Source organism: Caretta caretta, chromosome 1, assembly GCF_965140235.1.
Source record: "Caretta caretta isolate rCarCar2 chromosome 1, rCarCar1.hap1, whole genome shotgun sequence".
Classification (NCBI taxonomy): domain Eukaryota; kingdom Metazoa; phylum Chordata; order Testudines; family Cheloniidae; genus Caretta; species Caretta caretta.
The window spans coordinates 337,780,573-337,804,563 of NC_134206.1; the positions used below are offsets into that span (position 1 = coordinate 337,780,573).

At 45.0% G+C, this 23,991-nt stretch overlaps 1 protein-coding gene across 4 annotated transcripts in view; it reads right to left on the reverse strand.

The window, feature by feature from the left end:
- LOC125630493 (uncharacterized) overlaps positions 1-23,991 on the reverse strand; it is a 56,991-nt gene that overhangs the window by 17,537 nt on the left and 15,463 nt on the right. For 2 of the 4 annotated variants that reach the window (XR_007354684.2, XR_007354685.2), the window contains exon 3: positions 21,862-22,681. The exons of the other annotated variants lie outside the window; for them this stretch is intronic. The gene's annotated coding sequence lies outside the window, so the exon portion shown is untranslated. Of the gene's footprint in view, positions 1-21,861; positions 22,682-23,991 lie in introns of those variants that run through there. 4 annotated transcript variants of the gene reach the window in all.

Here is a 23,991-nt window from a genome sequence, read left to right on the forward strand (position 1 = left end):
TTGAGGATTCCTTGACATTGCTTCTACAGCTCTCCACTCCCAAAACCCACTGCAGGAGAGGGGCTAGGGGAAGTAGGGAAGTAGGCAAAACGTCCCAGAAATCCCCAGCTGAAGTTTCCAATTCCTGGTGGCTAGCTAACAGAACGGCCCCTTGGGGCCACTAGCAGCCCGTTGACAGTTTAGAACAGGCCTGGGGCTGCATTTACTTTACTTCAGGGTCTCTCCTCTGGGAGCCAAATGAATTGGCTCCTGAACTGAGAAAATGCAAAGGTGGCTTCAGTTCCTCTGTCCTTGCGCGAAGCACATCTTAGGCAGATCAGAAAAACTAGCCTGTCAATGTTTTTTGGTAGGTGATGGGATGCTCTGTCTCCCCCTTACTCGCCTCTCTCTGTGACTCATGGGGCCCAATTCCCCATAGCCTTGCACCTTGTGTAGTCAATAACACTTGTGCAAAGTGGGCATAAGACATTATCACCCATGTAGGAGAATTCTTATTTGGTAGCAGTTTACACACTTTACTTGGCATTCCCTTCGTAGAGATGTAATTTCCTGCACAAAGTTGATGGTGCTGTGGTTAGGGTTCTAGCCTTAGATTTAGGAGATCCTGGATCAGTTCCACCTCCACCACAGACTTTCTGTGTGACCTTGGGCAAATCACTTAATCTCTCTCTGTACCTCAGTTCCCCATCTATAAACTGGGAATAACAAGACTATCCTTCTTCACAGGGGTGGGGTTAGGATAATTGCATTAATGATTGTGAGCCGCTCAGACACAATGGTGACTGAGATTATATATGCACTTAAAAGATCTAGATAGACAGAGGTGCAAGGCAGAGGAGAACCAGCCCCATGATTCAATGACACTCGAGGTTTTACATCTAACTTGGAACATCTTTAATTCCCGTCTCACACCAGCCAGCATAATTCCATTGGCTTCAGTGGAATTACTCCCGACTGACATTTGGGTCAGAGGAGACTCATGCCCCAAGATCATCAAGACAGAAACTTTGCCTGCCTACTTGTCCATTGTGCCTGCCGTACATACCAATGGGTCTATATAAGTAATAATCATAAACTTTGTCAAACCATTGTTCTTAAAAGCTGTTTGTGAGTGCCAAAAGGAACCATTTCAGCGCTTTTTATTTTCTTATTTGTTCCAACAGCATCAGCCGGCAGCCGCATGGCAGATTGATAGAGAAGCTAGAGGAGCCTGGCTATGTAAAGTCATTGCTGATAAATAACCCATCATTAGTCACTAAATCACAGCATTTGTCATTAAACATCAGTATTTTGAAAACGTTCTGCTTTATGGGACACACAAGCTCCAAAAGGCACATCAACAATGACTGTTTCTCGCCTAGCTTTGTTTGGCTTCAAGACAAGTTGGGGAGCTCTGATCTTTTCTAGCCTCAATGTTTTTATTGCCACTGTTTTTAGCCGCCTTTAATAAGTCTCTCCCTAAACTCACAATTTTCAAGATTTTTTTTAAAGGCCTTGCTTGCTACGTGTGTGTTTTCCACATATCAAATCTAGTTGTAATTGAATCTAGAAGTTCACGTTTCTTTTTTTTTCCAGGTAAAAGGAAGCATTAAGATGATACCTACAAAGAGCAAGGCACTGCTGAAATGGGAACAAATAGCAGTGGCTTGCCAGGTAACAATGAATGTACTAATAGTTGTGATTGTACCATATGAGCCAACATTCCACTTTCCCTGGGGGTGCTCCGCCCCAGACCCTGCTCCTACTCCAGCCCTTCCCTCCCAGGTCCCATCCCCACCTCTTCCCACCCCTCGCTCCACCCCCCCCTTGTCTTTTCCTGCCCCATTACACCCCCACACCGCCTCTTCCTACCCCCATTCTGCTCTCTCCCCGAAGCACACTCCACCCTCACTCCTCCCTTCACCCCCCCAAGTGCCTCCTGCACGCCGCTAAACAGCTGATCCATGGCAGGTGGGAGGCACGGGGGAGGACGATGCGCTAATCCCTATTTTTTTCCCGTGGGTGCTCCAGCCCCGGTGGAGTGCTCCAGCCCCATGGAGCACCCACGGAGTCAGCACCTATGGATTGTACTAACTGTGAATTGAAAGAAATAATGGTGTAAACCTTCTGCCAGGTGAAGTCAGCAGCAACAAGGGCCGGGTTCAATATCCAGGGGTCTCTCTTAACAATATAACTGAACCAGCTTGAGCCCCCACCCAGCAATCTGGGAAAATTAAACATTCCTGGGTGCCTCTAGGAGGCAAATCTTCCCCACTCACAAGCACTGAGTCTGTGTATAGCAGAGAAAATGTAAGAAAAAGAGGAAAGGAACCTGGCATTAATTTGGGAAAACACCACAACCATGATTTGTATACATCTGGCCATGAAGCCAAACTCCCACCCCAGAGTACATTGGGCAGTGTTCTTTGCCTCTGTTTCTCACCTTGCAGTGTGAAAGTCCAACAAACCAATGTCCCTTTAACATACCACTCCCCTCTCCCTCTACTGCACCCCACTCACAGCTGCTGTCCTTGGTCAGTGGAGACCCAGAGTTCAGAGGTGCATTCACATGAGTTCACCTCCCACTTGGGTGGGGAGAGGGAAGGAAACATCAAGCAATGCCTTCACAGCTGCTGCTTCTGCAGCTGGCTCACAGTTGCACCGTTCACGCTGCATCACTGCCTGCTGCTGCCACGGCACTATCATTCATTTTGCTGCTGTCGTGTCTAGTGCCACTGTTCACTCCACCGCACTGTCATCTGCTCCATCACCGATGGCTCTGCACCATCACCTTTTGCTGCCACCTGCCTCTCTATTGTGACCTCTGCAAGTCGGTCTCTTGAGGTTTCACCCAGCTCTCAGTGATTTCAGCTCTCTGTGAGGGAATTTCACTGCTAGGGCAGGCTGGGTGGTCTCTTCCACAGAAACACTGTCCCCTAGCAGATCTAAGCACTTAGCCCTGATTATCCGTGATTTCATCTCTAGTGATCACTTAACAAACCAAAAGACTCTCCATGGAGCCTAAGCAGCTCTGTCCTTAAACCAGGGAGAGGAGCAGGCCAAATGATGTCTATGGCTCTTAGGCAGAGCCCACTGCACCAGGCAGAACAACTGTCCCCACCCTCTCCCTCTCCACTGGAATCTGGCATCCGACCCCTCTGCTTAGTGAGTTCAGTTCTGTTGAGGGTGACCCCCTCAATCAGGACAGACTAAGTACAGTTCTGCTGCCCTTTACTCAGACAGTAAGGATAACAACTTTTCATTACCCCTGCATTCAATATTAAAGTGATTTGTAACCCAGCACCAGCCAAAATTGATCACTTGGGCAACACAGCTCTGTCTGCTGGATACCTAGGCAGAGTAGGTGTGTTCATGTAAATACAGTCTGGTCCTGAAGCCTTTTCCCCACTCGCTGTCAGGGGAGAGCTCATTCAGACCTTGCTTACAATGGATGCAGGTTTTCTTGTCAAAAAACATCGTGGACCAGATCCCCTACTTATGTGACCTGACGCAGCTTTATTAACTTCAATGGAGCTATGCTGATTTACACCCATCAAGAATCTGGCCCATGGATCCATTGTCAATGGCTCACATGCAGTAGGAAAAAGTTTTATAGAATCATAGAAATGTAGAGCTGGAAGGGACCTTAAGAGTCCAGCCCCCTGTGCTGAGACAGGACCAAGTAAACCTAGAGCATCCCTGACGGATGTTTGTCCAACCAGTTCTTAAAAACATTTGGTGATGGGGATTCCACAGCCTCCCTTGGAAGCCTATTACAGAACTCAACTAACCTTATAGTTTGAAAGTTTTTCCTAATACCTAACCTAAATCTCCCTTGGTGCAGCCCATTACTTCTTGTCCTACTTTCAGTGGACATGGAGAACAATTGATCACCATCCTCTTTATAACATCCCATATGTAAACATTATCAGGTCTTCCCTCAGTCTTCTTTTCTCAAGACTAAACATGCCCAGTTTTTTAAACCTTTCCTCAGAGGTCAGATTCTCTAAACTCTTTATCATTTTTATTGCTCTCCTCTGGACTCTCTCCAATTTATCCACACCTTTCCTAAAGTGTGGCTCCCAGAATTGGACACAGTACTGCAGCTGAGGCCTCACCAATGCAAAGTAGAGTGGGACAATTACCTCCCATTTATTGTATGCAACATTCCAGTTAATACACCCCAGAATGATATTAGCCTTTTTCACAACTGCATCACATTGTTGACTCATTCAATTTTGTGACCCACTAGAACCCCCAGATCCTTTCGTACAGTCCTGCCATTTCACTAGTTATTCCCCATTTTGTAGTGGTACATTTGACTTTTCCTTCCTAAGTGTAGTACTTTGCATTTGTCTTTATTGAATTTCATCCTGTTGATTTCAGACCAGTTCTCTAATTTGTCAAGGTCATTTTGAATTCTAATCCTGTCCTCCAAAGTGCTTTCAATGTCTTCCAGCCTGGTGTCATCTACAAATGTAATAAGCATACTCTCCACTCCATTATCCAGGTCATTAATGAAGATATTGAATAGTAATGGACACAGGACTGACCTTGGGGGACCCTACTAAATACGCCCTCCCAGTTTGACAGTGAACCATTAATAACTACTTTTTGAGTATGGCCTTTCAACCTTTGTGCAGTCACCTTACACTAACTTCATCTAGACCACATTTCTCTAGTTAACTTCTGAGAATGTCACGTGGGGTGTCAAAAGCCTTTCTAAAATCTAGATATGTAACACCTACAGCTTCCCCCTATCCACTAGGCCAGTAACCCTCTCAAAGAATGAAGTTAGGTTGGTTAGGCAGAATTTGTTCTTGACAAATCCATTCTGGCTATCCCTTATATCCCTATTATCCTGTAGCTGCTCACAAATTGATTGTTTAATAATTTGTTCCAGTATCTTTCCATGTATAGAAGTTAGGCTGACCAGTCTATAACTCCCTGAGTCCTCTTTGTTTCCTAGTTAAAAGATAGGTACTATGTTTACCCTTCTCCAGTCCTCTGGTACGTCACCCATCCTCCATGAGTTCTCAAGGATAATTGCTAACAGTTCAGAAATTGCTTCAGCTAGTTCCTTAAGTACCCTAAGATGAATTTTGTCAGGCCATGCTGACTTGAATACATCTAACTTACCTAAATATCCTTTAACCTGTGCTTTCCCTATTTTGTCTTGTATTTTTCCCCCTTGTTAATAATAATAGTATTGAGTATCTGGTCACATTCACCTTTTTAGTGAAGACTGAAGCAAAATAGGCATTAAACATCTCAAGCCTTCTTGATGTCATCAGTTATTAGCTCTCCTTCCCCACTAAGTAGAGGAATTACATTTTCCTTCGTCTTTCTCTTGCTCCTAATGTATTTAAAAAACTTCTTATTGCCTTTTATGTCTCTTGCTAGGAGTAACTCATTTTGTGCCTTAGCCTTTCTGATTTTTGTCCCTACATGCTTGTACTGTTCTTGTGTACTCATCCTTAGCAATCTTCCACTTTTTTTAGGATTCCTTTTTGACTTTCAAGTCATCAAAGAGTTCCTGCTGGCATGGAGCCATATTGGCCTCTTATTTTTCTTTCTATCTTTCCTTTGTCATCTGGATAATTTGCAGTTGTGTCTTTAATATTGTCTTCTTGAGAAACTGCCAGCTCTCCTGAACTCCTTTATCTCTAAGATTTTCTTCCCATGGGCCTTTACCTGCCAGTTATCCACATTTGTTGAAGTCTGCTTCTTTTGAAGTCCTTATTCTGCTGCTCTCACTCCTTCTTTCCCTTAGAATCATGAAATCTATCATTTCATAGAATCATAGAATATATGGGTTGGAAGGGACCTCAGGAGGTCATCTAGTCCAACCCCCTGCTCACAGCAGGAACAATCCCCAACTAAATCATCCCTGTGTGTGTGTGTGTGTGTGTGGTGTGAGACTGCCTGCCCTCTATTGCATGGAATATGGTGATCACTTTCATTCAAATTGCCTTTCACCTTCAGATTTGTAACCAATTCTGCCGTGTTGGTCAGAATCAAATCTAAAACGGCTGTTCCCCTGGTTACTTCCTCCACTTTCTGAAACAAAAAGTTATCCCCAATACATTCCAAAAACTTACTGGAAATTTTGTGTTTTGCCATTTTATTTTTCCAACAGATGTCTGGGCAATTAAATTCCCCCATTACTATCAGGTCTTGTGTTTTGGATATTTCTGTATTTTGTTCTAGAAATGCCTAATCAACCTCTTTTTCCTGATTTGGTGGTCTATAGTAGACCCTTATCACTATGTCATCCTTATTTTCTCCATTTTAACTTTTACCCAGAGACTTTAAACTGTTCTGCCGCTCACCTTCTTCTGGACCTCAGAATAAGTATGTATATTCTCAATGTATCATGCAATACCTCCTCCCTTTTTCCCTGCCTGTCCTTCCTAAACAAGCCATATCCTTCTTTACCAATATTCCAGTCATGAGATTTAGGTCTATGGCATCCAAGTCTCAGTGATGCCAATTAAGTCAGAATTTAGCTTATGTACTAATACTTCCAGTTCTTCCTGTTTATTCCCCATACTCCCTCATTTGTGTATAGATATCTAAGATGTTGAGCAGATTTCCCCACTGATTTCCCTATGACCCTATTGTAATTTTCCATATCCCCCCACCTACATCTAGCTCACTGTTAAGGTCACCTTTTTGATAACTACCTTTGGGCTTTTGTCACCTGTCCCCTTTGAACTTAATGTAAAGCCCTCCTCACTTGGCTGAGGAGTCAGTGCACACAAATGTTCTTCCCCGTCTTGGTAAGGTGGATCCCAACTCTTCCCAGCAGTCCTCCTTCCCAGAACAGTGTCCCATGGTCAAGGAAGCCAAAGTCCTCCCATCGACACCATCTGAGTAGCCATGTGTTACACTTTGTAATGTACATGTGCCTGCCTGGGCCCTTACCCTCACTGGGAGGGTAATCAAGGCAAGTGCTTTCCTTGTAGCTACTCAGTAAATGCCGGTATGGACAGGTGTTGGAAAGACAGTAGTATGGAATGGCTGTCTCACTATAATCATATATAACAGGGATTGCTCAGGGGGTACAAAACTATGTATGGTAGCAAGAGAGGTGATCACAAGAAATGCACTGGAAATGAAGAGCGTAGCTTACTTGCTACAGTTTGGTAGACCTGCAGTCACTATTGTATTCAGCAGTACCTGAATTAGAATCTGGCTAAGTCACCAAACTAAACCTCCATATTATGGTTATAAAATGTATGAGAGCATGAGTTCTCAGCCTATGGTTGATGAGCAGGTATTTGTGAGCACACTACTTTTCCTTATGGCTAGATCGGAGGGGGGTCCCAAAATTTTTTCTCTCTCTCGTGGGGTCACAATTTAGTGGGATATGGTGAAAACCACTGTACGAGGCGGTTTTTAATGAGCTTAGTTGGGGAGGGAGAGGGCGGTTTTATACCTCCTCCTTAAAATGGAAGATAAAGTATAGGAAATTTATGTGAATAAAGGTTATCCTAGCAAAAGCCTTTTCTACAAGTTACTATTCAAATATCATAGCTCTTACTGATCATTCTTGTTAATGATTTGTGTCTCTATAGAACATGCCAAATTGTAGCTAAAAATTGAATGACTAAATGTGAAATTACAGTCTTTGTGAATCTCTTTTGATTCTGGTTTTCAGTAAGAGTTATCTTGGGTAATTGGTAGGATGCGATGAAGGATTTTAATGCCCATAAACATATAAAGCAAACCCATCTAGCAGTGCTTTCTTCAAGTACTGTAATACTAAGAACTCCCTAAAGTGGTGCAATGTTGTTTACAATGAAAAAAAATAAATGGTTTTTCCAAAAATGCATTCAACATTCACTGGATTACATGCTCTCGGGGGTAGTGACCAGAAAATAAAACAAGACCATAAACAATTGCTCCAGCCTTATCTTTCAAAAGTATCATAAAGACAAAATGCAGTTTCCTCCAGCATATGCATTTACAACAAATCTAGTGAATAAGATGTACCATCAGCCATAACCCCCACTAAATGCCAGGCTTCATCCTGTTTTTCAAAAAAATCTGTGTGTTGCTTATAACATTTTTAATCTAAATAGTTAGCTATCACTTGAAAGGGTCCCTCTGTTGAGATGAGAGAAAGTTTACACTCCTGAGGTCGTTCTCTAGCACATAGATATACATGTGCATGGTATAAACCTAAAATTAAGGTTGCCCAACACTCCCCATTGTAAGACTCTTTTGCTGTTGCTAATAACTTCACCAGACTTAAACAATTTAGGCTGAAATTTTCCATGCTGGGTGTCTGCCTCAGGCATTTTCTTACCTTAATTTTTCAACCCACAGAGTTCCGTGATCTCTGAGAGCAAGGCTATACAAAAGAAAACTTTTTGCAAAGTTAAAAAATTCTGGTGACTGTTTCTCTGTGAAGCTCTAGCACCCCCATGCTTTGGATCAGGGACTTGAAGTTTGGCAAGGCAACACCCTTTGTGACAAGGATGTGCTTTTTGCCATCCCTGTGAAAATCTGCCCAAATTTGGCCAAGTTATAAGCCTTTGGAATATCACAGCTTGCACATGCCCAGTCTTCTTGCCCAGGCAATTCCACTTCCCTATCCGCCTCCCTGATCTGTCTCTTTCCCACCCCACCCTCAACCTCAGCCTTCAGTCGTCATGCCTTCTCTCACCCAGTCTCTGTGTCCTCACCTCCCCAGCTCCTTGTCTCAGTCACTTTGCCCAGCCAGTCCCAGTTTACATCCTACAGCATGGCTCCTTGTCACATCTGTTCCCATTCCCTCCACATCCTTCCCCCTGGTTCCAGTCCCAGTCTCCACTGGTCTCCTCAGCCAAACTCGGTTTCTGCCCCCCACTCACAGGTTCACTGTCTCTTCCCCCCACCATTTCCCCCAGACCTAGTATCCTATCGCAGCCAGCACTAGTCTCCATCCACCAGCTCCCAGTCCTAGCCTCCACACTCAGGCTCCCTGTGCCAATCTACTCTCCTGACCCACCCCTGAAATGCGCTAGGTCTGGCTTTTGTCCTCTCTGCATCTGAATTAGCTGGCTTTCACCTCCATGGTGCCTGAGTGCCAGCATGCAAAACCTATGTTAAAGGAACACATGGGGAATGCGCTCATGGGAGTAAAACTCAGGTGCACAGACAACCTTAATTCTGGCATTTCCTAACTTCTGAGTGCTTGAATTTGCAAACTTAATAGTGTTCTATTAACTTAGTTTTTTGTGTGGAGTGTGTGTGTGTGTGTCAGTGTGTGCAATCTTACACTTGTGTATATATGCAACATTTTTTGAAGCTACATTCAATAGAAAATCATGATCTTTTCACAAGGATATAACCTTATCCATCTTGGGCTGGATTCATTGATACACGGGAGCAGTTTCGCATCTCTCCACTGGCACAGATCTTAGTCTAGTTTACAGCTGCTTTCCATCGCCAGAGCCATAACAAGTAGCCAGAGCATACCAGTGAATCTGGGCTTATCTCTATTTTCAGACACTGGGAACCACGATCACTCTGGTTCATCGTCTCTCTAGGGTTCTGTAAATTTTGGTCGCTCGGGCAGATTCATGCAGCAATTTCCCCTCTAAAAGATAACTTTCAGTGGAAGGTGTCTTCAGTGAAATTACGTCTCCACACCATCTTTTCAGATCAATATTTCCTATTGAGAACGGATCCTTTGTTACGTTAATCCCTAGGAGGACTAAGCAGCAAGCACAAAACAGACCTATATGCAACTGACAGTGGAAAGAATGAGGGAGTACAGTATAGAAATCATTTTGTGGGCTGAAAGATGGTCTGAGTCATGTAAGCTTGCATCTACATCATGAAAACTGTGGAAACTATAACAGATATCTGTTTAAATTGGTTAGTCTCTAAGGTGTCACAAGTACTCCTTTTCTTTTTGTGAATACAGACTAACACGGCTGCTACTCTGAAAGGTATCTAAATGGAATCAGTATTGCTGTTCCCTTTGAAGTTTCCAGAGAGTTTGATTTATTGGCACTTTGAGCTTGTTTTTAGCTGAAGAGATATAGCTGAATTACAGTGTATGCAGCCTGAATGTTACTATATAATAGCATTCACTTATATCCTGTTGCTTCCTACATTTGAAAGAAGCTTCACCCAATATGTAAGCTCATACAGAAATTACAAGGAACACAATCGGTAAACACCATATAATAAAGAGAGTGAATCTGTGTCATTTCCAGCATTACACCCCTTTGGAACTGAGCTTGGAAGTCAAAGTTCTTTGATCTCTGCAAGCCGCTGCAGTTTGTGATGCCACGAATTCATGTCTCATTTATTCAAAAAGGAGAAAGATCACATGTGAAACATGTTTTTTTAGAAACAGCACTTTTTCCATTGCTCCTGTTACAATGTTGCTCTTTGCTCTGGGGAAAACTCTGGTTTCAGTACTACCAGTGTAAATCAGGACTAACTCTGCTGATGTCAGTGGAGTTTCACACTGTGAAGCTGGGCTAAGTGAGATCAGAATCAGGCCCAGTCCGAGTAAAGGCCCTCAGTGAATTACTCAAAGTCACAGAGTTTACATACAAAGCAGGACATTAAGTGTCCCATTTCTTTTGGAAGACCTGTTCCTAATATACCCACAAATATACCATTAAATTAGGTGTTGCCTGTGTTTTTCTGGTCCTGGGGCTCATCGGTATGGCAGAACCAGTTGGTCTGCTGTAGGTGATGTGGGTGGGATATGTGATACGAAGAGCTACAATCAAAATAGCTCTGTAAGCTAAACATGTAGACATTCCTTACAGCTTGGTCAGCAACAGAGAACTCAGAGCACATACCAACATATCTATGTCCTCATACCATGCCATAGTTGTTCAGACACACACATAGTGTGTGATCAGATATCTCATTATTTGCTTAAACACCGAACTCACCAAAACATCCACAGGAAAATGCAATTCCACTGCATCTTGTGTTTCAGAAAATGTGGGTTGAGCAAAAAATTGCTAATTAGCTCTAAGTAGATATCATACAGGTAGTTGTGAAAAGGGGAATATAACAGTTTCATCCTATAGTGTGTATATTTAAGTCCTTTTTCACTACCATTGTGCTAAATGCCATGCAAACATGTAGAAAAACATGGGGTAAAATTTTGAAATACATTTAAGTGACATAGGAGCCTAAGTTCCATTTTGAAAAGTGACTTTTAGGCACGTAGGAGTCTGGGGGTATATCTACAGTGCCGCTGGAGGTGCAATTTTCAGCTCGAGTAGATGTATGCAGGCTAGCTTTGATTGAGCTAGCGTGCTAAAAATAGCCATGGCAACACAGGTGGCAGGACAGGCTAGCCACTAAAGCACAATCCCAGCTGAGGTGCGACATAAACACTTGGGCGGCTGGCTGCCCATGCCACAGCTCTGCTGCTATTTGTAGCATGCTACTGCAGTCTAAGCTAGTGCGCGTGGTAGTGCAATCTAAGATGGAGACTAAGCGCCCAACTCCATTGTAGACGCCCGCTGAGTTTCTTCTAAAAGATGTGATGAATCTTGTCTTGGCAGCTGCACGGTGAACCGTCAGTGAACCTGTTCCAGCAGGAATTATTTGGATTCCGAGCAGTCCCAGAAGGGGTCATCGTGACTTCAAGACTTATGCGGGCGGTTTCACAGCTCTAAGACAAAAGCTGATACCAGCGAGCCTTTAAAGAGAACCCTTCAAAATATTTATTTTCAGAATGACTAGATACTTCCACATCCCCTCACATAAAACTAGTATCAGATTTAATCAACATAAGCAGCAATGGCCTAATAAAACACTTCATGGCTCTTAGATGAGTGAGCCAAGGTTATCATAACAGAGGTGTCGAAAGGTCGTAAATACAAAACAATGATCATCAAACAGAACCATCAGGAAATACTTTCTCGTGTGTTTCCTTTTCACTGTCATAACAACAAGTTTTTGCCACAGAGGACTTTGCTTCACTTTGTTTTTTATCCTGGGACTTGCATTTTCTAACCCCACCCACATCATGTGTCACCCCTGGTGTGTAAGGCTCTAATTCAATCTGTTTTCTTTCATTTTAACTATATGGGAAGTCTGTAGAATTCCTTCATCTAATTACTTTGTTGATGTTGCAGTCCCGGAATAATGGACTGTTATTAACATGAGCTGAGAAGAACATTCTGGTTTAATCTGACACTACAGGTCTGATTCTCCTCTCACTTACATCAGTTTTGCATCAGTGTATCACCGCTGGGCCTGATCCCACCCTATTGCACAGAGATAAATCAGGAGTAACTACACTGAAGTCAGAGAGCGAGTTGAATCGGGCTCAATGAAATCAGTGGAGTTACTCCTGATTAACACTGATGTAAGTGAGGGGGAAATCAGGGTCTCTGGCTTTAACATCCCCAAGGATTTCATTTGCATCCATGAATAAAAAGCATTTCAGTCACTGATGGCCAGATCCTCAGCTGGCATGATGCCAGATGAACTCCATTCGAGTGCAGTTTACACCAGCTAAGTTTTTGGCCCTGACACTTTAAATCAGCTGACATCAGCAGAGGTGGTCTTGTTTTCCTCAGGTGGATTTCACTTCTTATTGATTCCGGAATATGATCTGACATGCAGCTACTCCCATATCATTCTCTCATCTCCAGCTTCAGCTTTGATTCCATTCGAACCCGCGATCCCTTTTAGGTGGCTCTTGAACGTGTCTTCGGGAAAGCACTGTGTCCTGTTGCAGTTGACCTTGGGCATAACATTTCCAGTGTTCTAGCTCTGGGCTGGGGCTGGGGCTGCCTGACATCTTACATTCATGCCTATTCTGTTTCATCAGCAGCATTTCACGCATTCTAACAAGCCAGCGTGTTATTTCACTGTCTTCCTGGTACTGTTTTAATTGTTCTCCAGGAAACCATTAGGCATGAGTGTGAAGTGCTAATGCAGAGTTCTAAAGATTAAGGTTGTATCTTTGTAAGTGGCGCTTTCACTTTAATAGTAATAGAGAATATATTCATATATCTGATCTGCACTATTGCACAGATTAAAAAGTCACATTTGTTTATTATAAAACTACTTTGTATGGACATCCTAGTATCGAAAGGGGCTGCTGGCTTAAATGGACAAGTTAAAGGATACAATTCAAGTTAATTCAGCTTCACTCCCCCAGTTAGGAACTCACAAGACAGATTCTCTCCTGCAGCCAAGTTCTGCTCAGTGCAGGAGAGTGGGGTAGCCATCAAGCTGAGTATTGTGATTCACTGACTCTATGGGCTGGCTCGAGATAGAGCAACAGACCCTAAGGTTCAAGGGGTGATAAACCAGCTGAAAGCTGGTGGAGGTCTGCCCTCCAGCATGTCTCTTCTTCACTCTGGGGTGAGGTGGGCTAGTTGGAACAGGAGTCAGCTCTGCCAGATTTATGCCAGCTGAGCTGAGACCTCCCTCCAGCGTGAAAATCCTCTGCTGGCCAGCAACAGCCAGCATCTCGTTTCCTGTCACCAACTGAGCAAAGGAGAATCTGCCCTCCTATCCCCTGTAGATTTATGAACTCCGAGTTGGAACCACTGTAACCTTAATTGTGCCTTTTTTTAATTTGTCCACGTAAGGTCCTGATTTTGCTCCTTTACCCATGCTGAATAGTACCCTATCCTGTATTTGATCTTCTTTCATTGGGAGTAAGGGCAGCAAGACAGATTCCCTCCTGCAGCTGGGTTGCAACCTTCCTGGCTCTCGTCCTTGTGTGGATACATAGTGATAGGAGGGATTAAGAAGTTTTCCCCATTGCTCTGCTCACAAAAGTACGCTCTCTATGCTCAGGTAAATTTAAGGTCAGCTTCTTGCTTCTTCCTAGGGATGCATGGCAACCCAAAGTGTGGGGAGGGGAAGGGGTGGGCAGAGACTAGGCTGGGCAGTAGGAGAGTAAGTGGGCAGCAGGGGCTGCACTCCACCCAAACCGAGGCTCAAGATCCAGGTAGCGAGTACTTGGCAAAGAAGAGAAGGGAGCTTTACCCCCCAAGGCCCCTGCTCAGCTGTATTAGACCAGGGCACAATCTAGCCCTCAGGAATATTGTCAATGAGATTCCATGGTGGGTGGGGACAAAGGGCATGTCTACACTGCAGCATGTGGAGACATCCTGGAGCTAGCACTGATCTAGCTTACACTAATCACTATGCCAGGGAAGCCGAGGCAGACCAGGCTGTAAAAGCCTCTGCCCCCTCCCTCTGGGACCTGGAGCAGGTCCTCGAGAGGCTAGCCGGTGCTGCAGCTCCTACTCCTGCGGCTTCACTGCTATTGGTATTCCAGCTAGCGAGATCGGTGCTACCCTGGGAATGTCTACGTGGGCTGCAGTCACCCCTCTGATTGCAGTGTAGATGTGCCTAAAGGAGACCTGATTCTGACCTCACCCCGGTTCTACCTCAGTCTCATCGACTGACTTCACTGGAGCGACTCCCGAGTCACCCTGGCATAAATGAGATCAGAGTCCAGCCCAGAGTGATACTTGTACTGTAGGTCCAGTGTCCAGGAAGCAGAGATTATTAGAATTATGCCACTTCTAAATGCCTCTTTGCTTCATGTCCATCCCAGGGGATGCCTCCAGGAGTCATTAGGCTGGTTTCTCCATTTAGAAGTCAGCGTGTTCTGCATGCTGCTCACACACTCCCCTGTCACTTTAAAAAGCCCTGAGTGGCTTAAAAAAATTAACTGGGGTTTCTCTGCTAGTAGAGAGAAAAGCAGAAAAATAACTCATGTGTAACCAAGAACTAGTCCAAATGATGTGGCCAGGAAGAAGGACAACAGCCAAGCCGAGCTCATAAAACTCAGCTGTATCTAGCCAACTACCCCTTCCAGCCCATACTCACGTTTCAAGACACTTTCCCAGAGAGCAGGGGCATAGCCCCGCAGCACTGCCTTTAGTGGAGGGGCACTGGTGCCCCCCTCATCATGTGTGGTGAGAGAAAGAACCAGTGCTGGTAGACCTTGGAGGAGCATCATTTTATCCGGAGTCCTGTTGCCTTTGCCAACGGAAAGGTAGAGCGAGCAGAGCACCAAGCAGTCTGCTTCAGCCGGCCAATCAAAGTGAAAGGGTGCCGCTGCTTCCACCCACTTAGTCTCTGGCCACCCCCATGTGCTGAGGGCTCAGTCGGCACTGGCCCATGTTAAGGACTGTACAGAATTGAGCTGTTCTCAGAGGAAACTCTAGGAGGAATTATGCCTCGGGGAGAATTCCTCCCAGGCTCCTCAGCATGTCCAAGGAACATGCCCTCAGCTGAATCCCTTGAAGGGGTGAAGCATACTCCCCCCTGCATGCCCAGCCAGCTCCCCCTCCTCCCTGCCCCTTCTGACACCTTTAGGGTGTCCTGCACACTAAGGGGTGCTAGTAGAGAGCAGCCACTGCTCTCAGGGGAGAACAGGGACTCTGATTGTATCTCGCCACCATGCAGAGATGAAAGGGGGAAGTTTCCCATTCCCTTGAGCATCCTAAAGCACAATCTACACCTAAGTTATGTCCCAAGAACTCCACTGATGTGCACATCCCCCAAAAGTCTGAGAAACAAGTAGCGTGTTCTAACTTCATAGAGAAAGATGAGGCCACATTTTTTTCCTTCTCTTCTCTATTATGGCTTGTGTAATGGCAAATCACCCCGGTCGTTTTGTACTCCAGAAGCAATAAACGGTCTTTGCAATAGATTAGTGCCTCAACTTTGCTTCTGCATTTGATCAGCGAGAGCAGCTGTTTGTTATTTTGTATATTCCAAGGCAGCAGAGATTATCACTTAAATAGACATTAAAACTTAGGGAGGAAGTCATGTCAGCTGTTGAAAAAGAGATTTGTTCACTCTCATAAAATACGGCCTACAGTACAAATGTTTCTTTTGTAAAGGTGTAGCTTTGACAAGCTGCTCTATTGTTCTGGTCTAACATAAAGACATCAGCTACCCCCTTACTCCGGGCTGCTCTGAAAGGTGTTGGGGGGTAGCAAAGAAAACCCAAGAGGTTCTTGCAGCATCTCCTACAGGGCTGTGTTACCAGAAATGAAAAATTTCTACTGGCACTGGACTGTGACTCCAAAGATCTAGGCCATGGCTACACTGCCCTGCTCTTCGGACTACAGGTGTGTGAATAGCAGTGCACACCAAAGTACGGTGCTGTAACTCCCCTCTCTGGATGCTGTGGGCACAAACTAAAGGGTTCCTAGTTCGCATTGATGGCTGAAGAGAACTACATTCATGCAAACTAGGAACCTTTTAATTCACGCCTGGAGTGTCCACATGGGGACTTAGAGCTCTGCACTTTGGTGCATGCTGCTATTTACATCCCTATTGTACAAACTGTGCGGCAGTGTAGACACGCCTCTAGATTTCATTCCTGGCTCTGCTACAAATTCCCTATGTGACCTTGGACAAGTCGCTTAATCTTTCTGTGCTTGAGTTTTCCATCTGCAAAATGGGCATAAAAGTAACCCCTTATGAGACTGATGCCTTTTAGCTAACAGACCTGGATCTTTTGCTGGGTGAAATTCTACAGCAAGTGTTATGCAGGCAGTCAGACTAGATAATCATAATTGTCCCTTCTGGCCTTACAATCTATGCATTTAATACCTGCTTGCTTTCACTTTCAAGCGCTTGAGATGCAATTGCTTGTGCATGTGGAAAAAAGTGAAGAGAAAATCAATGAACACTGAGGAAGAAAACATTGGTACAAGACAAAGCTGGATAGTAAAACAAAAACCCTGATTCACAGGTATTCTGACAGTTGAAAAAGTCTGAGATTGGTTCACTATGGTTCAAATTATTCCTTGCTCACAAGTGTTCACATGACAGCCGGCTGTTTTTGCAAATCCTGAAAGTTGGAAGCACAAATGAAAATATGTCCCAAAGATTCTTAGGAAAGTTGGTTATAGATTGTAAATCATGTTCCTGTTTTAAAATCTTTCCATCATCCAAACACAGACTATAAACAGTTTATAATTATTTATCATACAGTACTACCTTATGCCCCAATGAAAGCAGGGCCCCCATTGTGGGAGGTGGTGTGGGGACGTGGTGGTAATAGTGTGAGGGGGTGTAAAGAAAGAGACAATCCCTGGCCCAAAGCATTTAACTTCTAAACAGACGTGCCAAGTACTATTATCCTCATTTTACAGATAGTGAACCAAGTCATGGAGAGTTTAATGGACAGATTTTCAAAGGTAATTAGGCGACTAAAACGCAGGCAGGTGCCTAGTGAGATTTTTCAAATGCACCTGAGCTGGTTAGGCACCTAAGTCTCATTGAAATCAATGGGAGTTAAGCACCTAACCTGCTTAGGCACTTTTGAAAATCCTCCTATAAGCAGCTTTAGGTACCTTTGAAAATCTGCCCCTAAGTGACTTGCCCACAGTCACACAGGAGTCTGGGGCAAAACCAGGAACTGAAGCCAGATCTACAGAGTCCCACTCGAGTGCGTTAACCACAAGATTATAGATTAATGGTTGTGAGGAGCTCAGATACTATAGAAATGGGGCTTAGAGAAGTAACGTAGATAGAAGGTAAAAATAAATCTCCCATGCCAGCTCTCTTCAAGTCCCTTTCCTCAGGGCTCGCTTTACCAAGACAGAAAGGTCCAAATGAAGAGTAAACCTACTCAAAACACTTGTCAATAACCACCAGAGCCTTTCTAGCTTTCAGCAAACTGGGAGGTATGAGGACACACCCTCCCCATTTGGTAGCCTGCTTTGCAACAGCTTCCTTGTTCCTTTTGTAGCCCTGCTAAAGATCCGGGATGTGATAGGCAGGGAAAACAGTAACCCATACCATACCAGGATGTAAGGAGCACCATTTCACCTTGACTCTCTTCCTTTACTCCCTTCCCCATTTTTCTTTTCTTTCTTGTGTTACACAACAGGTGAAGGGTTATTTCTTCAATAATGAGTTCCCAGACATGCACCACTGGGAGCTAGTCCATGGTTGTCAGATCAGCAGAAAGTCCCAACTAGATTATGGTTCTGTCATAATCCATATTAAAAGTCAAAGGGACCATCATCATACGGGACATTATAAATTAGACTGTGGAATTCACTGGTTGAAGGAATGTCCGAAATGACCTTGTAAAATCTTTTCCCTGTATTATTTCTATGATTCTATCAAGCAAATGCATACTTACTCCTGTCTCCAGATAAGACATTGGGATCTATTTTTGAACATACAGAATATGTGTAAATGACAGTGGTTTTATTCATGAAGGGTATGAAAATTGGTCAATGAAATTATAAATCCCCCAGGAATGCTATTGCTTCTCTTAAGCCACTTATATATCTCTGAGCAGATTTCATGGTGCAGTTCCTTTCAGAGCTGTTCAATTTACATTCCACCAACAGAATGCATCCCTCCATTCAGTTACTTCTGAATCTCCAGCACTCATTGCAAAGCCCAGGACCATTCTAACATGCAAGTCAGTTATGAGCCCAGCAGCTTAGTTAGTTATTTTGCACAATTTGAAGTTCCATTTCTGCATCATTTTGAAGGCTTTGGGTTAGCTTTATCTGGTAGAATTGTAAGCTTGCAATAAGGCGGTAGTGGCTATCCGATATTTAAATAACATTTCTTCAGCACAGTAGCTGACAGGAAATGGAATGGTTTTCCCCTGGATTTCTTATTTTTTTAATAAAAATCATTAAATCGGGGCACCCTATCTGAATAATCCTTGATGCACAGGATGCTAATTTTAAAACATCACGAATTAAACTTTTTTCCCCATTTATTGCTTGGCTTGTTACATCAACAGGAAAAGATAACGTTTAATTACATTTATGAAAATGAACTAAAGCTATTATTACTCTACTGAAGTACTGATGGCAGTGCCACTTAAAACTAACCCACCAAAGCTTGCCAAGCGCTAAGTGACTCATTGGGTGGGGTCCATAGCAAGAGGGTTCTTATTTATTAGGACAACATTAGCATTTTATGGTACAGAGATTGATTACCCAACCCTGATTTGTTTGTTTCCTTCATGCTCTGTAGTGTTATCTTGTATAATTCTCTAATTTATTTCCCACTAGCAATACTATAGCGATGGTTTGATTAGATGATAGATTATGTAGCCTGAAATGTAATCAAATAAGAGATGACAAAGACTGATAGCAATTACAGTCTGAATCCAAAGGCTTTTTCAAAGGTATTTACTTGTTACATGTATATTTATATAGATTAAGGGTCAATGTTTCTCCCCTAGGAAAAGGTTTTTTTTAATAAATATCCAGTACATTATCAAGGTTGCTTGTGAATTATCGGTCCAGATCCTCAACTGGTGTGAATCATCATAACTCCATTGACTTAAATGGAGCTACACAGATTTGCACCAGCTGACAAGCTTGCCCATTATGTACACTGTTTATTATAACAGGACCAAATTCTGCCCAGGGCTTTACCCAGGCCAGCTCCTGTTGAAGCTACAGGGCTTTATTCTGCACTAGTGTAACTCCATTGACTTCATTAGGGTTACTCCTGATTCACAACGGTGTAAATTAGAGGAGAATCAGGGCCATGAACTGGAGGCAGAACCTGTCTCTCAGTCCCGCTCCTCATTCAGAACTCCCATTGATGTCCACAAAAGATAATGAGCAGATACCTGCAAAGCCAACCTTTTGAGCATCGGATATGTTTTGGTATGGTCTGGAGTTTTGGCAATATTTCTGGTGTGGGAGGTGGGCCTCTAATTGTCTCTGAACAGGTTTGTCCCAAGTTCAAGACCTTCTTCACCAGAGGTAGCTGGATTTTAGATATGCTTTCTGCCATGCTGCCCTCCATGCCTGAGAGGTACTTCCCAGAAACATCCACAAAGCTACCTCATAATCTTCCTTCAAACCCCTCTTCAAAGCTCCCCTCTGCCAGAGTGCCTACAAAAAACTTGACAAAGGTTAGGCTGATGGTGTACTGAGACCACAGCCTAATGTGTTTTCTTGTACCTCCCCATCAGTCTGTGTATCCTGCTAGTGTTTTTTGTCTTAGACAGTAAGCTCTTTGGGGCAGAGACTGTCTTTTCATTCTTTCTTTGTACTGTACCTAGCATAATGGGGTCCTGGTTCATGACTAGGGCTCCTAAGCACTACCATAATACACATAATATATGGGTCCCTGTGAATTGAGGTTTTTGTCAGTTTGTAGAATTGACTGAGCATTTGGAAATGTTAGGATGGAAGGTGATGTACAAATGCAACTCTTGTGTTATTATTTTATTTTTTAAATGACATGTCTGAGCATTGGGCCAGACCTCAGCTGATGTAAATCAGCAGAGCTTCCAGCTGAGGATCAGGCTCCTTCCAGCTATTTACTCTGTCTAATCTGTTTACTTAAAAGGCCTGTTGTGGCTGCCTGGAGCCAGTGCTCATACTCCATCCTGGACAGTGTCTTTTTTTCATTGGAGCACCTTGATTCTCCACTGGCCATTTACACCTGTGCAAAATGAGCGCAATGTGAAACGTCACCCAGTCAGAATGACACTCGCTTTGCCCAGATTAAGGCTCTGACCATGCAAATGATAATGCTGTACCCACAAGGAGCCCTGTTGAAATCAGTGGTTCTTTATGCAGACGCAACAATCTGCCCACATTTTATCAGCTGCAGTATAAGAGTCTATGCAACAGCCCAAGGTGCAAGGTAATGGAGACAACAGTCTATTGAATAGCCCAAAGCCTTGCACCACTTTAGGTGTAGCAATATTTGACATTATCATATGGTCCCAATCCTGCACACCCCATGCATCCAGACCACCCCACTCAGGTCAGCACAAGCCTGGAGTGTACCAGGATCAAGTCCCAGGGCCTGAAGTGCCTTATTGCTGGAATAAAATCATCTCACTTATACTTCAGGCTGCTTTTAGAGGTTTCAGGCTTTCCAGTAGCAACTGTCTGACATCATCCTGGCTTGGACTGTTCAGTAACAGATCAGACTCTCACTCACTGGCAAACAGACTGCACTGGCAGGGAGACAAGATGACATGGCAGGTCTTTTCTAGCGCTCTTGCCTGGGATTTTGTGAACATCATTTCAGACAGGAAGTAAAGGCATCCCCCTGGAAAGTCAATACTAGGTTTGTATAAGTCAATTGTTGTCAATATTTGTCTCAGAGCCCTCTCCCACAAACACCTACTGCCCAGCATAATGCTTATTGCTGGGAGCAGTTAGTACCATTTCGGGCAATGGGACTAACCACAGCAATGAGCACTGCACCCAGCAGTAAGTGTTTCTTGGATCAGACCCATAAATTGGACAGAAGGAAATAATGATCTTGTGGTTTAAACCCTGGACGGGGACTTAACAGATGGGGTCCAATTCCTGGTTCTGTCACTGACTTCCTGTGTGACCTTGAGCAGGTCATTAAGAGTCTGTCAACACTCTGAGCTGGGAGTGGGATTCCCAGCTGAGGGAGACACACCCTTATAGCTCGCATCCAGCGAATGTGCCAAAAATAGCATGTAGCTGTGGCAACGAGGGGTGTGGGACCAGGGGCAAGCTGCCACAAGTATGTACCCATCCAAGACCCTAAACCAGAGGTGGGCAAACTACAGCCCACGGGCCGCATCTGGCCTGCGGGACCATCCTGCCCAGCCATTGAGTTCCCAGCCAGGGAGGCTAGCCCCCAGCCCCTCCCCTGCTGTCCCTCCTCCCCCGCAGCCTCAGCTCCCTGCTCACCCGTGCTCTGGGCGGCAGGGCTGCAAGCTCCTTCCGGGCAGTGCAGTGGTGTGGCTGGCTCTGGCCGGGCGGTGCGGCTGCCAGTCCTGCTGCTCTGAGCGGCATGATAAGGGGGTGGGGAGGGGTGGATAGGGGGCAAGGAGGTCCCAGGGGGCAGTCAGGGGACAGGGAGCAGGGGGCAGTTGGACGGGGCAGAGGTTCTTGGGGGAGGCGGTCGGGGGCAGGGAGCGGGGGTGTGGACAGGGGTTGGGGCAGTCGGGGGACAGGGAGAAGGGGGGTTAGATGGGTGGGTGATTCTGAGGGGGGCAGTCAGGGGGCAGAAAGTGGGAGGGGGCGGCTAGGGGGCGGGGGCCAGGCTGTTTAGGGAGGCACTGCCTTCCCTACCCAGCCCTCGATACAGTTTAGGAACCCCAATGTGGCCCTCAGGACAAAAAGTTTGCCCACCCCTGCCCTAAACAGCAGAAATAGTAACCTGGATACATTTCTTTCAACCTCTTGGCTCTGTTCAGAAAACAATTACTTTGAAAGCCATCACCTGGGTGTTTTACAGATATAAGGCTGTACACGGAAGATGAGAACAGGAAAATAACATTTTGCCCCAAGGTCCTGTTTCCCATCTAGGGGTGGAAATATTTCTCCCTTTACACACTTATGAAAGAAATAAGCTGTATATAACAGTCGAACACTGTGAAGCAAAACATCAGTTGTTTGGAGGTTGATTATTACACTGGGCTGTTTATCAGGAACATTAGGTGTCACCTCTAAGTGTTCACCTGTGAGTGACAAATTCTGAGGCTGGGATTGTCAAAAGCACTTGAAGAACCCTAGTCCTAGGGACTGAAGTGTTATAAATGGGGTGGGATGAGGCCCGAGGACTAAGCCCCTCTCACAAGTAACAATTCCACAGAACTGAATCCCACAGTAAAAACGGTGCTGCTGTGATCTTCCAAGGACTCTAGTTCTGCTAGCTCCCTTCATCTAGAAGCAGAAGTGTTCCAGATCAAAAGAGCTGAGCTCAGTGGGAGTTATGCTGGAGTGGAGTGCCGCAGGATCAAACCCTGTGAAAGGAGAGAGAGAGAGATAGACCATGCAAAGGCCAGAGAAGGACAAGAATAAGGATGGGACTGGGATAAGGTTAAAAGGGGAATAGACAGCTTTAGCAAAAGGTGCAATGCAGCCTGTAACCCCATTCATTCAAAAATCACAAGTCAGGCCCCCCCAAATTGTGAGATTGGGTTAAAATTATGACATTGTAAAAATACAAAATGTTGGGTTCTTTTTATTTGCCTTATGGTGTTGGAACATTTAGAGTCCGGGTTCTCAAGGTTTTCTGTGCAACCATAAGCACTAGAAATATACTTTAAAAAAAAAGAAAAGAAAGACAGCTGAGATTGTCAGATAATAAACTGCTCCCAACAGCTGTGGCTCATGATATGATTATGAAAGTTGTCAGCTCTTTGGGGTATGGACATTCTTAGATGTTTGTACAGCACCTCGCAGAATGTGGCCCTGATCCATGCTGGGGCTGTTAGGCACTAACACAGGGTAGGCAAATTTTTTGGCCCAAGGGCCACATTTGGGTATGGAAATTGTATGGCGGGCCATGAATGCTCAGAAAATTGGGAGTTGGGGTACAGGAGGGGGTGAGGGCTCCAGCTGTGGGGGCGGGCTCTGGGGTGAGGCCAGAAATGAGGAGTTCAGGGTGCAGGAAGGGGCTCTGGGCTGGGGCAGGGGGTTGGGATGTGGGCTCCGGCTGGGGGTGAGGGTTCTGGGGTGGGGCTGGGGATGGGAGGTAGGGGGTGCAGGAGGATGCTCTGGGCTGGGACTGAGACTGAGGGCTTTGAAGGGTGAGAGGGGAATCAGGGTTGTGGTGCAGGAGGGTGTCAGGGCTCCAGGTGGGCTCCAGGCAGTGCTTACCTCAGGCAGCTCCCAGAAGCTACGGCATGTCCCCCTCTCCAGCTCCTATGTGGAGGCGCAGCCAGGCAGCTCGGCGCACTGCCCTGTCCACAGGTGCCGCCCCTGCAGTTCCTGGCCAAGAGGAACTGCGAGGACAGTGCGTGGGGTAGGGGTAGCATGCGGAGCCCCCTGGCTGCCCCTACATGTAGAAGCCAGAGGGGGGACATACCGCTGCTTCCAGGAGTCGCACGGAGCCATGGCACACATGGAGCAGGGCAAGCCCCCAAGCCCACTCCCCGTCGGGAGCTCAAAGGCTGGATTTAAACATCTGAAGGGCCAGATGTGACCCCCGGACCATAGTTTGCCCACCCCTGCACTAACACAATATATTTAATAATCAGAGTAAAGGCAGACAAATGAACATATTAGAAAGAACACCGATCAGCAGACATGTAAGAAGTAGATTCAGGAG